Source organism: Saccopteryx bilineata, chromosome X, assembly GCF_036850765.1.
Source record: "Saccopteryx bilineata isolate mSacBil1 chromosome X, mSacBil1_pri_phased_curated, whole genome shotgun sequence".
NCBI lineage: Eukaryota > Metazoa > Chordata > Mammalia > Chiroptera > Emballonuridae > Saccopteryx > Saccopteryx bilineata.
The window spans coordinates 59,543,423-59,555,718 of record NC_089502.1 but is presented as its reverse complement, the minus strand read 5'-3'; the positions used below and the strand labels follow the sequence as shown (position 1 = coordinate 59,555,718).

The 12,296-nt window shown below is 44.8% G+C and overlaps 1 non-coding gene across 1 annotated transcript; it reads left to right on the top strand.

The window, feature by feature from the left end:
* The first annotated feature begins 11,199 nt into the window (after positions 1-11,199).
* Positions 11,200-11,275, top strand: TRNAV-GAC (transfer RNA valine (anticodon GAC)). Its single transcript has one exon. It is a non-coding gene; the product is annotated as a tRNA-Val (tRNA).
* Positions 11,276-12,296: the final 1,021 nt, after the last annotated feature.

Sequence of the window (12,296 nt, the reverse complement as noted above, 5' to 3'; positions counted from 1 at the left end):
AGCTGTGCAGAAGCTTTTTAGTTTGATAAAGTCCCATTTGTTTATCCTGTCTTTTATTTCACTTGCCTGTGGAGACAAATCAGCAAATATATTGCTGCGAGAGATGTCAGAGAGCTTACTGCCTGTTTTCTTCTAAGATGCTTATGGTTTCACGGCTTACATTCAAGTCTTTTATCCATTTTGAGTTTATTTTTGTGAGTGGTGTAAGTTGGTGGTCTAGTTTCATTTTTTTGCAGGTAGCTGTCCAGTTTTCCCAACACCATTTGTTGAAGAGGCTGTCTTTACTCCATTGTATGGCCTTACCTCCTTTGTCAAATATCAGTTGTCCATAGAACTGTGGGTTTATTTCTGGGTTCTCTGTTCTGTTCCATTGATCTATGTGCCTGTTCTTATGCCAGTACCATGCTCTTTTGAGTACAATGGCCTTATAATATAACTTGATATCTGGAAGTGTGATACCTCCCCCTTTTTTCTTCCTTTTCAAGATTGCTGAGGCTATTCATGTTCTCTTCTGGTTCCATATAAATTTTTGGAACATGTGTTCTATATCTTTGAAGTAAGTCATTGGTATTTTAATCGGTATTGCATTGAATTTATAAATTGCTTTGGGTAATATAGACATCTTAATGATGTTTATTCTTCCTAACCATGAGCACGGTATATGCCTCCACTTATTCGTATCTTCCCTGATTTCTTTTATCAATGTTTTATAATTTTCCGAGTACAAGTCTTTAATCTTCTTGGTTAGATTTATTCCTAGGTACTTTATTTTTTTGGTTGCAATGCTAAAGGGGATTGATTCCTTGATTTCTCTTTCTGACAGTTCATTATTAGTGTATAAAAATGCCTCTGATTTCTGTGTATTGATTTTATATCCTGCTACCTTGCCGAATTCATTTATCAGGTCTAGTAGTTTTTTGACTGAGACTTTAGGGTTTTCTATATACAATATCATGTCATCTGCAAATAATGATAGTTTTACTTCTTCTTTTCCAACTTAGATGCCTTTTATTTCTTTTTCTTGTCTGATTGCTGTGGCTAGGACTTCCAGAACTATGTTGAATAAGCATGGTGAAAGGGGGCACCCCTGCCTTGTTCCTGATCTTAAGGGGATTGCTTTTAATTTTTGCCCATTGAGTATGATGTTGGCTGTGGGTTTGTCATAGATGGCCTTTATCATGTTGAGATATGTTCCCTGTATTCCCACTTTGCTGAGAGTTTTGATCATGAATGGTTGCTGGACTTTATCAAATGCTTTTTCTGCATCTATTGAAATTATCATGTGGTTTTTCTCCTTTCTTTTGTTTATGTGATGAATCACATTGATTGATTTGCAAATATTGTATCAGCCTTGCCTCCCAAGAATAAATCCTACTTGATCATACTATATGATTTTTTCCATATATTGCTGGATCTAGTTTGCTAATATTTTGTTGAGGATTTTTGCATCTAAGTTCATCAGGGATATTGGCCTATAATTTTCTTTTTTTGTGTTATCTTTGCCTGGTTTTGGAACCAGAATTATGCTCGCCTCATAAAGGAGTTTGGAAGTCTTCCTTCCTCTTGAATTCTTTGAAATAGCTTGAGAAGGATAGGAGTTACTTCTTCTTTGAATTTTGGTAGAATTCACTTGTGAAGCCATCAGGCCCAGGACTTTTCTTTTTTGGGAGTTTTTTGATAGCTGTTTCAATCTCATTTGTTGTAATTGGTCTGTTTAGGTTTTCTGATTCTTCCAGATTGATTTTTGGAAGATTATATGATTCAAGGAATTTGTCCATTTCATCTAGGTTGTCTAGTTTTTTGGCGTACAGTTCTTCATAGTATTTTCTTACAATATTTTGTATTTCTGTTGTGTCAGTTGTTATTTCTCCACTCTCGTTTCTAATTTTATTTATTTGAGTCCTCCCTCTTTTTTTCTTGGTGAGTCTCGTTAAAGGTTCATCGATCTTGTTTACCTTTTCAAAGAACCAGCTCCTGGTTTCATTGATCCTCTGTATTGTTTCTTTAGCCTCTATGTCATTTATTTCTGCTCTGATCTTTATTATTTCCTTCCTTCTACTAGCTCTGGGCTTTACTTGCTGTTCTTTTTCTAGTTCTTTTAGATGCAGGGTTAAGTTGTTTATTTGAGCTTTTTCTAGCTTCTTGAGGTTTGCCTGTAATGCTATAAACTTCCCTCTCAGGACTGCTTTTGCTGTGTCCCATAAATTTTGAGTTGATGTATGCTCATTATCGTTTGTTTCTAGGAATTTTTTAATTTCTTCTTTGATCTCAGTGTTAACCCATTCATTGTTTAATAACGTGCTATTTAGTTTCCAAGTGTTTGAATGTTTTTCAATTTTTCTATTGTGGTTGATTTCTAGTTTAATGCCATTGTGATCAGAGAAAGTGCTTGATATGATTTCAATCTTCTTAAATTTGTTGACCCCGCTTTTGTGCCCTAACATGTGGGCTATTCTAGAGAATGTACCATGAGCGCTTGAAAAGAATGTATATTCTGCTGTTTTAGGGTGAAAGGTTCTGAAGATATCTATTAAATCGAGTTGATCTAATATGTCCTTTAAGTCTGCTGTTTCTTTGTTAATTTTCTTTCTTGAGGATCTATCTAATGATGTTAATGGGGTATTGAAATCCCCTACTATTATAGTATTGCTGTTGATCTCACCCTTTAAGTCCATCAAAGTCTGCTTTATATATTTAGGTGCTCCTATATTAGGTGCGTAGATATTTATAATGGTTATATCTTCCTTTTGGATTGCTCCCTTTATCATTATGTAGTGACCTTCTTTATCTCTAACTATGGTCTTTGTTTTAAAGTCCATTTTGTCTGATATAAGTATTGCTACCCCAGCTTTTTTTTCATTTCCATTTGCGTGAAATATTTTTTTCCATCCTTTTATCTTCAGTCTGTGTGCACTGTTTGATTTAAGGTGTGTCTCTTGTAGCAGCATATGTATGGGTCCTGTTTTCTTATCCACGCAGCTACCCTATGTCTCTTGATCAGATTATTTAATCCATTAACATTTAAGGTTATTACTGATATGTAATTGTTTATTGCCATTTTTTTTCTTTAAAACTGTATTTCTCTTTTGCTATATTCTTTTTTTTCCTTTGATCTGTTTACAACAGGTCCCTTAGCATTTCTTGCAGCCTTGGTTTGGTTGCAGTGAAATCCTTGAGGTTGTTTTTGTTTGTTTGTTTTTTTGTCTGTAAAGCTTTTTATTTCTCCTTCAATTTTAAATGATAGCCTTGCTGGATAAAGTAGTCTTGGTTGTAGGTTCTTGTTCTGCATTACTTTGAATATTTCTTGCCATTCCCTTCTGGCCTCAAGTGTTTCTGTTGAGAAGTCAGAAGGCATCCTTATGGGGGCTCCTTTGTAGGTGATAGTCTTTTTTTCTCTAGCAGCTTTTAATATTTTCTCTTCATCATTTAGCTTTGGTATTTTAATTATGATGTGTCTTGGTGTTGGTTTCTCCTTAATGGAGTTCTCTGTGCTTCCTGAACATGTGAAATATTTTCCTGCCTTAATTGGGGGAAGTTTTCCGCTATAATATGTTTGAACAAAGTCTCTATCCCTTGTTCTTTCTCTTCTTCTTCAGGAACCCCTATGATGCGGATGTTATTTCTCTTCATGTTGTCACAGAGCTCTCTTAGAGTTTCCTCAGACTTTTTGAGTCTCTTTTCTTTTTTCTGCTCTGCTTCCGTGCCTTTATTTATTGTGTCCTCTAACTCACTGATTCGATTCTCTGCTTCATCCATCCTGCTTTTAATTCCTTCCATTGTATTCTTTATTTCAGATATTGTATTTGTCATTTCTGACTGATTCTTTTTTATTATTTCAATGTCCTTTTTCATATTTGTTATCTCTTTATTTAGGTTTTGTAATGGCCATCTATGGTTGTTCTAATATCTTTGAGCATCCTAACAATCGTTATTTTAAACTCTGCATCTGGTAATTTGGTTATATCTGATTCACTTAGTTCATTTTCTGGGGATTTCTCTTGGTTTATTTGTGTTGTATTTCTCTGCCTCCGCATTTTCTCTTCACAGGAGTGGCTTTGATCACGTGCTCGGGTGCACAAGGGTTGGTGGCCTTGGCCTTTGCCCCTCCCCTGTGTGTGACGTTATGCTCGGTCCTGAGGGCACCGGCGAGCACCTTTGCTCAGCTGCAGGTCTCTGCCTGTTTCCAAGCTTTCACCCTGCCCTTGCAGGAGGATCCCACTCAAGGAACAGCTGCTAGCCTTGGCTCTACCACCGGGTAGGGCTGCGTGCCCAAGCTTAGCTCTGTAGCGGAACTCCGCCTCTTCTGGGCTTTTGGCTCCACCCCCGTGGGAGGAGCCGGCTACCAAGTCAGACCGGAAGCCTGGGTTGCACAGGTGGAGCAGGGCTGTGCTCCTCTGCCCTTGCTCCGGGGCTGGTCTCCACCCTTTCTGGGGTTCCCGCCCTTCTCCCGGAGGCTGGATTACAGGCTGCCGGCAGCTGAGCTTGACCGCTTTTGCATGCCCCCTTCTCCCCAGCCGGGCAAGATTGAGCTCACACCTGAGCCCAGTGGTGGCCAGCCGGCTTCCACCCCTGCCAGCAGAACCGCACTTTTGTCTCCCACTGCCGCCTGCTCTCCGGCCGCCCTCAGCCGCGTGGGTGGGGGCGTTGCAGCTCGGACCCTAAGACTCACTACTGTAGACCCGAAAGCTCCCTCCTTCTATGCGACTCTGCTCTGAATGCTGCGGGGGAGCTTGTTTGGCTGCTCTCCTGCTTCCCTTTGCTGGTATTGCTGTTTCCGGAGGAAATATTCACTTCAGCTTTGGGGAGTGACTCGTCCCAGGGGTTAGGGTGGCTATCTCCAAAAATGTTTCTCCCTATGCCTCCTAGATTACACTCTCTTCCTGTTACTCTGGTCCTCTCCTCTCTCCCCCCGTCCCCAGGAGCCCCAGGTGATTGTTTTTGAGAGAGATGTTCTGCATGGTCCCTTTAAGAAGGATCCTGGGTCTGAGAAATCAGACTCTCTCACAAACAGTGTCCTGACTTGTTTCCAGCTAAATACTGTCCTTACGCCTCTTCTGGGCTCTGGGGCTGCAGGCTGGGGCTTTGTTCCTGGGGCTCAGGACCCTTTCCCCTCTGCTAAACTCACTTCCTGCCACGCGAGTCTCTCCCTGCTGCCGTTCGCTCCGAGGAGCTGGACAGCCCTCTCCGCGTTTCCGCGTTTCCGCTTTTTCTACCAGTCTTGGTGTGGCTTCTTCAGTGTTCCTTGGTTGAAGAGTCCTCTTAGTTTACTCCAAAGTTGGTTTTTCCAGATGATAGTTCATAAAATTAGTTTGTAATCCACTTTGGTTCTGGGAGGTAGATTCTGGTACGTCCACCTACTCCAGCGCCATCTTGTCTCTCCAATACCACTTGGGTTTTATCAACCTATTTTAATAAGGAAAGGAGGAAGTGGAGGAAAGATAAAACGGAAAAAAAAACAGTGGGGAGTTAAGGACTCAGCAGTATTTCTTAAATTGTACTTCAGATTTATAGTTAATTTCCATAAGGCTTAAACCATTTGCTGTATAACATGACTAACCTGCATACTAAACCAATGTTCAAATTCAAAGTCTAATGCCACAACATTGCTAGTTATAGCTTGTCACTACAAAGGAAACATTATCAACACTGCCTTTTCCTCCTTCTAAACTACTATCCTTCATCAGCGTTGTGTGGTTGGATACACCATCAGGTTGAAAGAGCTGATCCAAAGTGAAGTGGTTATAGGGGGAGGGGGTTGGGGGAGGGAGTAAAGAGGGACAAATGTACAGTGATGGAAAATGATTTGACTTTGGGTGGTGGGCACATAACACAATCAATCAGCACTTCAAATTCTATAGAGATGTTCAGCTGAAACCTATGTACTCTTATTGATCAATGTCACACCATTAAATTTAATTTTCTAAATAAAATTTTTTTAAAAGAGCCGATCCCCATTTTTTAAGCACTTTCTTTTTTTTCTTTCCCTCAGGCAGGTCCCAAGGACTTTCTTCTTAAAGTTGCCAGGACTTTCGGGTTCTTCCCATCAGATTAACTATTATTCTTAACTCAGCCCATTCTTCCTTTTTGAGACAAGCGCATAGGCCTTTAGGGTGTTAAGGGTTTGGTTTGAATCACTATGTGAAAATATACACGGGGCAACACAGAATAAATATGAGGAAACTGCGAAAGTTACAGAGTTTTACAAATTTCTAGTCAGCTCTGATTCACATTCCCTTGCTCCTATGGTGATTACTGAAATCCCCCTCACTCTTGATTCTTTTTAAAAAAATATTTTATTTATTGATTTTAGAGAGAGGAGAGAGAGAGAAGGGTGGAAAGTGGGAAGCATCTACTCATAGTAGTTGCTTCTGACAAGGCAAGCCTGAGGTTTTGAACCAGTGACTTCAGCATTCCAGGTCAGCACTCTATCCACTGTGCTACCATAGGTCAGGCCCCCTTGGTCTTTATTTTTCAGTGTGCTTTCATTAAGCTTTCCACTTTACACAAAACTCAGTAGGCACAAAATAAAAGATTGTTAATTTTGTCTACATAAAAAAATCCTGAACAGCAAAAACTTCCATAAGCAAAGTTAAAAGAAAAACAACAAATGGGAACACACATTTGAAATTTTTCTACAAAGGACTAATTTTCACATTATATAAAGGGCCCGTACAAATCAATAATCAAAGACCAATCATTCAATATGTGAGATCAGTTGGCATTGGGGGAAGGTCACATGAGAAACCAGGTCCATGGACTTTGGCCAAAACTACCCATACCCATGACTACCAAAAGAAATGGCCCAGGAGCATTTTGAAAAAACAACTGTCCAATGAAATTTCACCATGACCTATCACACCCCCCCCCACCACCAATGCTATAAATTACCCCCAGGCAGGAGAAGCTGCCTGACTTCCCTGGCCCCTGTTTTGTGGACCAGTGAACCTCGCCCGGATGCACTCTAAATAAAGCTTTTGCTTGTCCATACTTCGTGGCTACGTTCTTCTTTCTTCCTTGGCGGAAAATACCTTACATTTGGTGCCAAAACCTGGGAGGAACTTGACCCCGCAAGGGCCGCTCCTCTCCCCTTCCAAAGAAGACCAGGACCTTGACCTCCCACCCACTTTGGTACTGGTGCGGTAAGTCCCCTGCCTCTGGCCTCCTCTCAGTTCTTTCCGACTCCGAGACTCCCTGTCTGTAATCGCAGCTGCATCAGGGACCTCCTACCCTTTCTGAGTGTGTGTGTGCCCGTGGAGATGTCCTGGACACTCCCACTCTGCCTGACTGTCCAGTGGCCAGAGATTGAGTTGCAGATGCCAATTTTCATCTCTGATCACCACAAGCCTGAGGGCGGCCATGGGGACACAGAAATCTAAACCTGGCTTAAAATACACCCCTAGGGTGCCTTATCCATTATCTCTCAAACATAGATCCCTCCCTAAACAAGAAGAAACTGATCTTCTTCTCCACTGTGGCCTGGCCATGGTACCTCACTGGATAACCAGACCAAGTGGCCTCCTGAAGAGACTTTCAACTTTAACACCTTCACCGATTTATAGAACTATTGCCAGAGAACTGGGAAATGGTTGGAGATCCCTTACATTCAAGACTTCTGGTATTTGCACTCCCGTCCTAATCTCTGCACCACCTGCTCTGTAGCACAGGTCCTTTTAGCCAGAAGAACCTCAACTAAACCCTCCGCTCCTGGTTTTTCCTCCTTCGGAGACCCTCTTGAGGAACTCTCTCCCCCTCCTGCATGACTCCCTCTGTCCTATCAGGGTCCTCTCCCTTCCCTGGATCCTGTTTCTCATCCACCAGAAGATACCAGTCCATCTCTCTCCTCCCCCATCAGGGCTCACACCAGATCTCACTCCGAGCCACCAGAGGGAGACAACCTCCTATGCCAGGGGTCAGGAAATTTTTTGGCTGAGAAAGCCATGAACGCCACATATTTTAAAATGTAAAATTAATTTAAAAAAAAAGTAATTCCCTGAGAGCCATACAATGACCCGTGTACATTAGGCATTATCCAATAAAAATTTGGTGTTGTCTCAGAGGACAGCTGTGATTGGCTCCAGCCACCTGCAACCATGAACATGAGTGGTAGGAAATGAATGGATTACATGAGAAATGATTGTAATACATGAGAATGTTTTATATTTTTAACATTATTTTTTTTATTAAAGATTTGTCTGCGAGCCAGATGCAGCCATCAGAAGAGCCATATCTGGCTCACGGGCCATAGGTTCCTGACCCCTGTCCTATGCCCTCTCTGCAAGGTGGCCAGAACGGAAGGAGTTGTTAGGGTTCATATTCCTTTTTCCCTCTCTGATCTGTCTGCAATCGAAAAGCATTTGGGCTCCTACTCTTCTAATCCTACCGCCTATACCAAGGAATTCCAATTTCGCACTCAGGCATATGACCTCACTTGGCATGATCTCTATGTTACTATGTCTTCTACCCCTACCCCCAATGAATGGGACCGAATCCGATGGCAGCATGGACTCATGCTGATCAGGTTCACCTCACAAATGACCAAATGCCAGTTGGGTACAGGCAGTCCTCAACACGGACCCCAACGGGACAAACAGGTAGGAAATGATGAGACCAAATGATTGAATGTCTCATAGCTGGCATGCAGAGTGCAGCACAAAAGGTAGTTAACTATGATAAATTAAGGGAAATCACTCAAGGACCTGAGGAAAACCCAGCCCTCTTTTTGAACCGCCTCACTGACACTATGGTCCTCCATACTCATTCAGATCCTGCCTCCAATGCCGAGGCCACTGTATTGACTACTCACTTTATTTCCCAATCGACCCTGGACATTCGGAAGAAACTTAAAAAGGCGGAAGAGAGCCCCCAAACCCCTATCCGAGACCTGATGAACATGGCATTTAAAGTTTTTAATGGTGGGGAGGAAAAGGCCAAGGCTGCTCACCAGGCCCGCATGCAGCAGAAGATAACACTCCAAATCCAGGCTCTTGTGGCAGCCCTGAGGCGGGCAGAGCAACAGGGGCAAGGCATAGGAGGTGCCCAACCCAAGTCCAGGTCACAAAGCAGAACCCCACAGGAGCTTGCTTTAAATGTGGCAAAGAGGGTCACTGGGCTTGGCAGTGCCCCTGCCTGAGGCCACCCACTAAGCCCTGCCCTGACTGCAAGCAGCCTGGTCACTGGTGGAGCGATTTCCCCCTTTGGGCAACAGGCTCTTCCTTGGCGTCTCCACGCAGAGGACAAGCCGCCCAAATGGGAGGCCAAGCCAGCCTGGTGGGCCCATTGCTCAAACTTCTTGGTCTCATGGACGACTGACGTGGCCCAGACTTGAAAACCCCCATCACGCTCACCGAGCCCAGGGTAATTCTGCAGGTAGCAGGTAAGTCCATCTCATTTCTTGTGGACACGGGGGCTACCTTCTCTGTTTTGCCATCACAGTCTGGACCTCTAGTTCTCTCATGGGTCTCGGTATGGGAGTGTATGGGACCCCTTCTTTTCCCCTTCTCACACCACTCCTGACATGCAGTTTGGATGGAATCCTCTTTCCGCACTCCTTCTTAGTTATGCCCTCATGCCCTGTACCCCTCCTGGGTCAGGACATTCTACAAAGTCTCAGAGCCACTATCCAGTGACAACATCTTCCCACTTATTTCTACCACTCCTGACTGAAGGCTCTCCCACTACCACAGATCACCCTAACCTGATCACACCCCCTATTCCACCAGATATTGTCAACCCTAAAATTTGGGACACCTTGACCCCAGTAGTAGCTACCCACCACCCACCTGTACACATCCACTTGAAGGATCCCTCCCGATTCCCATCTGGACCTCAGTTCCCTATTTCAGCAAGTCACCGCCAGGGCCTTAAACCAATATAACCCACCTCTTAAACCAAGACTTACTCATCCCCACAGACTCTCCCTGCAATACTCCCATCCTTCCTGTTTGAAAAACTTCAGGGGCTTATCACCTTGTACAAGACTTACGCCTAATCAGTGAGGCAGTAGTTCTCCTCCAACCAGTAGTCCCTAATCTCTACAAATTATTGTCACACATTCCCTCAGACACCACTCACTTCACGGTCTTAGAACTCAAGAATGCCTTCTTTACCATTCCTCTACACTCTGACTCTTACTTTCAGTTTGCGTTCACCTGGACTGACCCAGGCACTAGCACAGCCCAACAGCTTACATGGACTGTCCTACCCCAGGGGTTCAGGGTAAACCTACACCTGTTTGGGCAGGCGCTAGCTCGGGATCTAGCTGCATGCGATCTCGAGACAAGTACCCTCTTGCAATATGTAGATGACCTACTCCTCTGCAGCCCCTCCCTGTCCGCCTCAAGGAAACACACCACCACCCTTCTTAACTTCCTCACCGTGAAGGGGTATCATGTCTCCTCACTAAGGCTCAATTTCACTCTCAGTCCATAGTCTATCTGGGCATCACCTTAACCCCCACCACCCGAGGTCTCACTCTAGATCGAACTCAGACCCTCTGCAGTGTCCAGCTACCTACCACTGCTGATCAGATTCTTTCTTTCCTCAGTCTGATGGGCTTCTTTAGACACTGGATTCCCAATTTTTGCTCTTTTGGCTAAACCCTTCTATGAGGCTGCAAAAGAGACTTCCACGGGACCTCTCACATCCCCCAATGCCATCAAAAGGGCTTTCTCTACCCTTCGAGATGCCCTCATCTCCTCTCCCCCTCTCACTTTACCTGACCCCAGACGCCCCTTCCACCTTTTCACTGATGAAAAGCACGGTAATGCAATTGGAGTACTGACTTAACTTTGGGGCCTACATACCGCCCCGTGGCATACCTCTCTAAACAATTGGACACCACCATCAAAGGCTGGCAGCCCTGCCTCTGGACACTGGGCACGGCAGGTGAACTCACCAAGGATACTACTAAACTCACCCTTTCCCAACCCATCACTGTCTTCTCCTCCCACAGGCTCACCAGTCTCCTTTCGCACAAATCTCTTTCTCTATTGGGTCCTTCCGCCTACAAGAATTTAACCTCCTGTTCATCAAAAACCCTTCAGTCACTCCTTTGCCGTCTCCCCGACTCAACCCAGCCACTCCACTGCCAGCTCCAACGACACTTCTGGAACCCACGCACTCTTGTACAGAGCTAATAGATTTCCTCAACAGACCCCGAGATGGATGATCAGATTCTCCTTTAAAAGATCCAGATCTCTGGCCCTGGCTGGTTGGCTCAGTGGTAGAGCGTCAGCCTGACGTGCAGAAGTCCCGGGTTTGATTCCCGGCCAGGGCACACAGGAGAAGCGCCCATCTGCTTCTCCACCCCTCCCCCTCTCCTTCCTCTCTGTCTCTCTCTTCCCCTCCTGCAGCCGAGGCTCCACTGGAGCAAAAATAGCCCGGGCGCTGGGGATGGCTCCTTGGCCTCTGCCCCAGGCGCTAGAGTGGCTCTGGTCGCAACAGAGTGACGCCCCGGAGGGGCAGAGCATCGCCCCCTGGTGGGCAGAGCGTCGCCCCCTGGTGGGCGTGCCGGGTGGATCCCGGTCGGGCGCATGCGGGAGTCTGTCTGACTGTCTCTCCCCTTTTCCGGCTTCAGAAAAATACAGAAAAAAAAAAAAAAAGATCCAGATCTAATACTCTTTGTAGATGGGAGCTCTGTACAGGGACCCGACTGACGACGACGGATGGCCTATGCGGTGGTCACTACCTCCTCCACCCTAGAAGCCCAGCAGCTGCCAGAGGGCACCACCTCCCAGAAAGCAGAGCTAATTGCCCTCACGCGGGCACTCACTCTGGCCCAGGGAAAACACGTAACCATATATACTGACTCTAAATATGCTTTTCTTTTTTATTATTTTTTATATATTTATTTTTTACAGAGACAGAGAGTGAGTCAGAGAGAGGGATAGACAGGGACAGACAGACAGGAACGGAGAGAGATGAGAAGCATAATCATTAATTTTTCATTGTGCGTTGCAACACCTTAGTTGTTCATTGATTGCTTTCTCATATGTGCCTTGACGGCGGCCCTTCAGCAGACCGAGAAACCCCTTGCTGGAGCCAGCGACCTTGGGTTCAAGCTGGTGGGATTTTTTTGCTCAAACCAGATGAACCTGTGCTCAAGCTGGCAACCTCAGGGTCTCGAACCTGGGTCCTCTGCATCCCAGTCCGACGCTCTATCCACTGTGCCACCACCTGGTCAGGCTAAATATGCTTTTCTTATCACATACAGCCACTCTGCCCTCTGGAAGGAAAGGGGCTTCCTCACCACAAAGGGCTCCCCCATAATCAATGCTACCCCCATTTCTAAGCTTTTG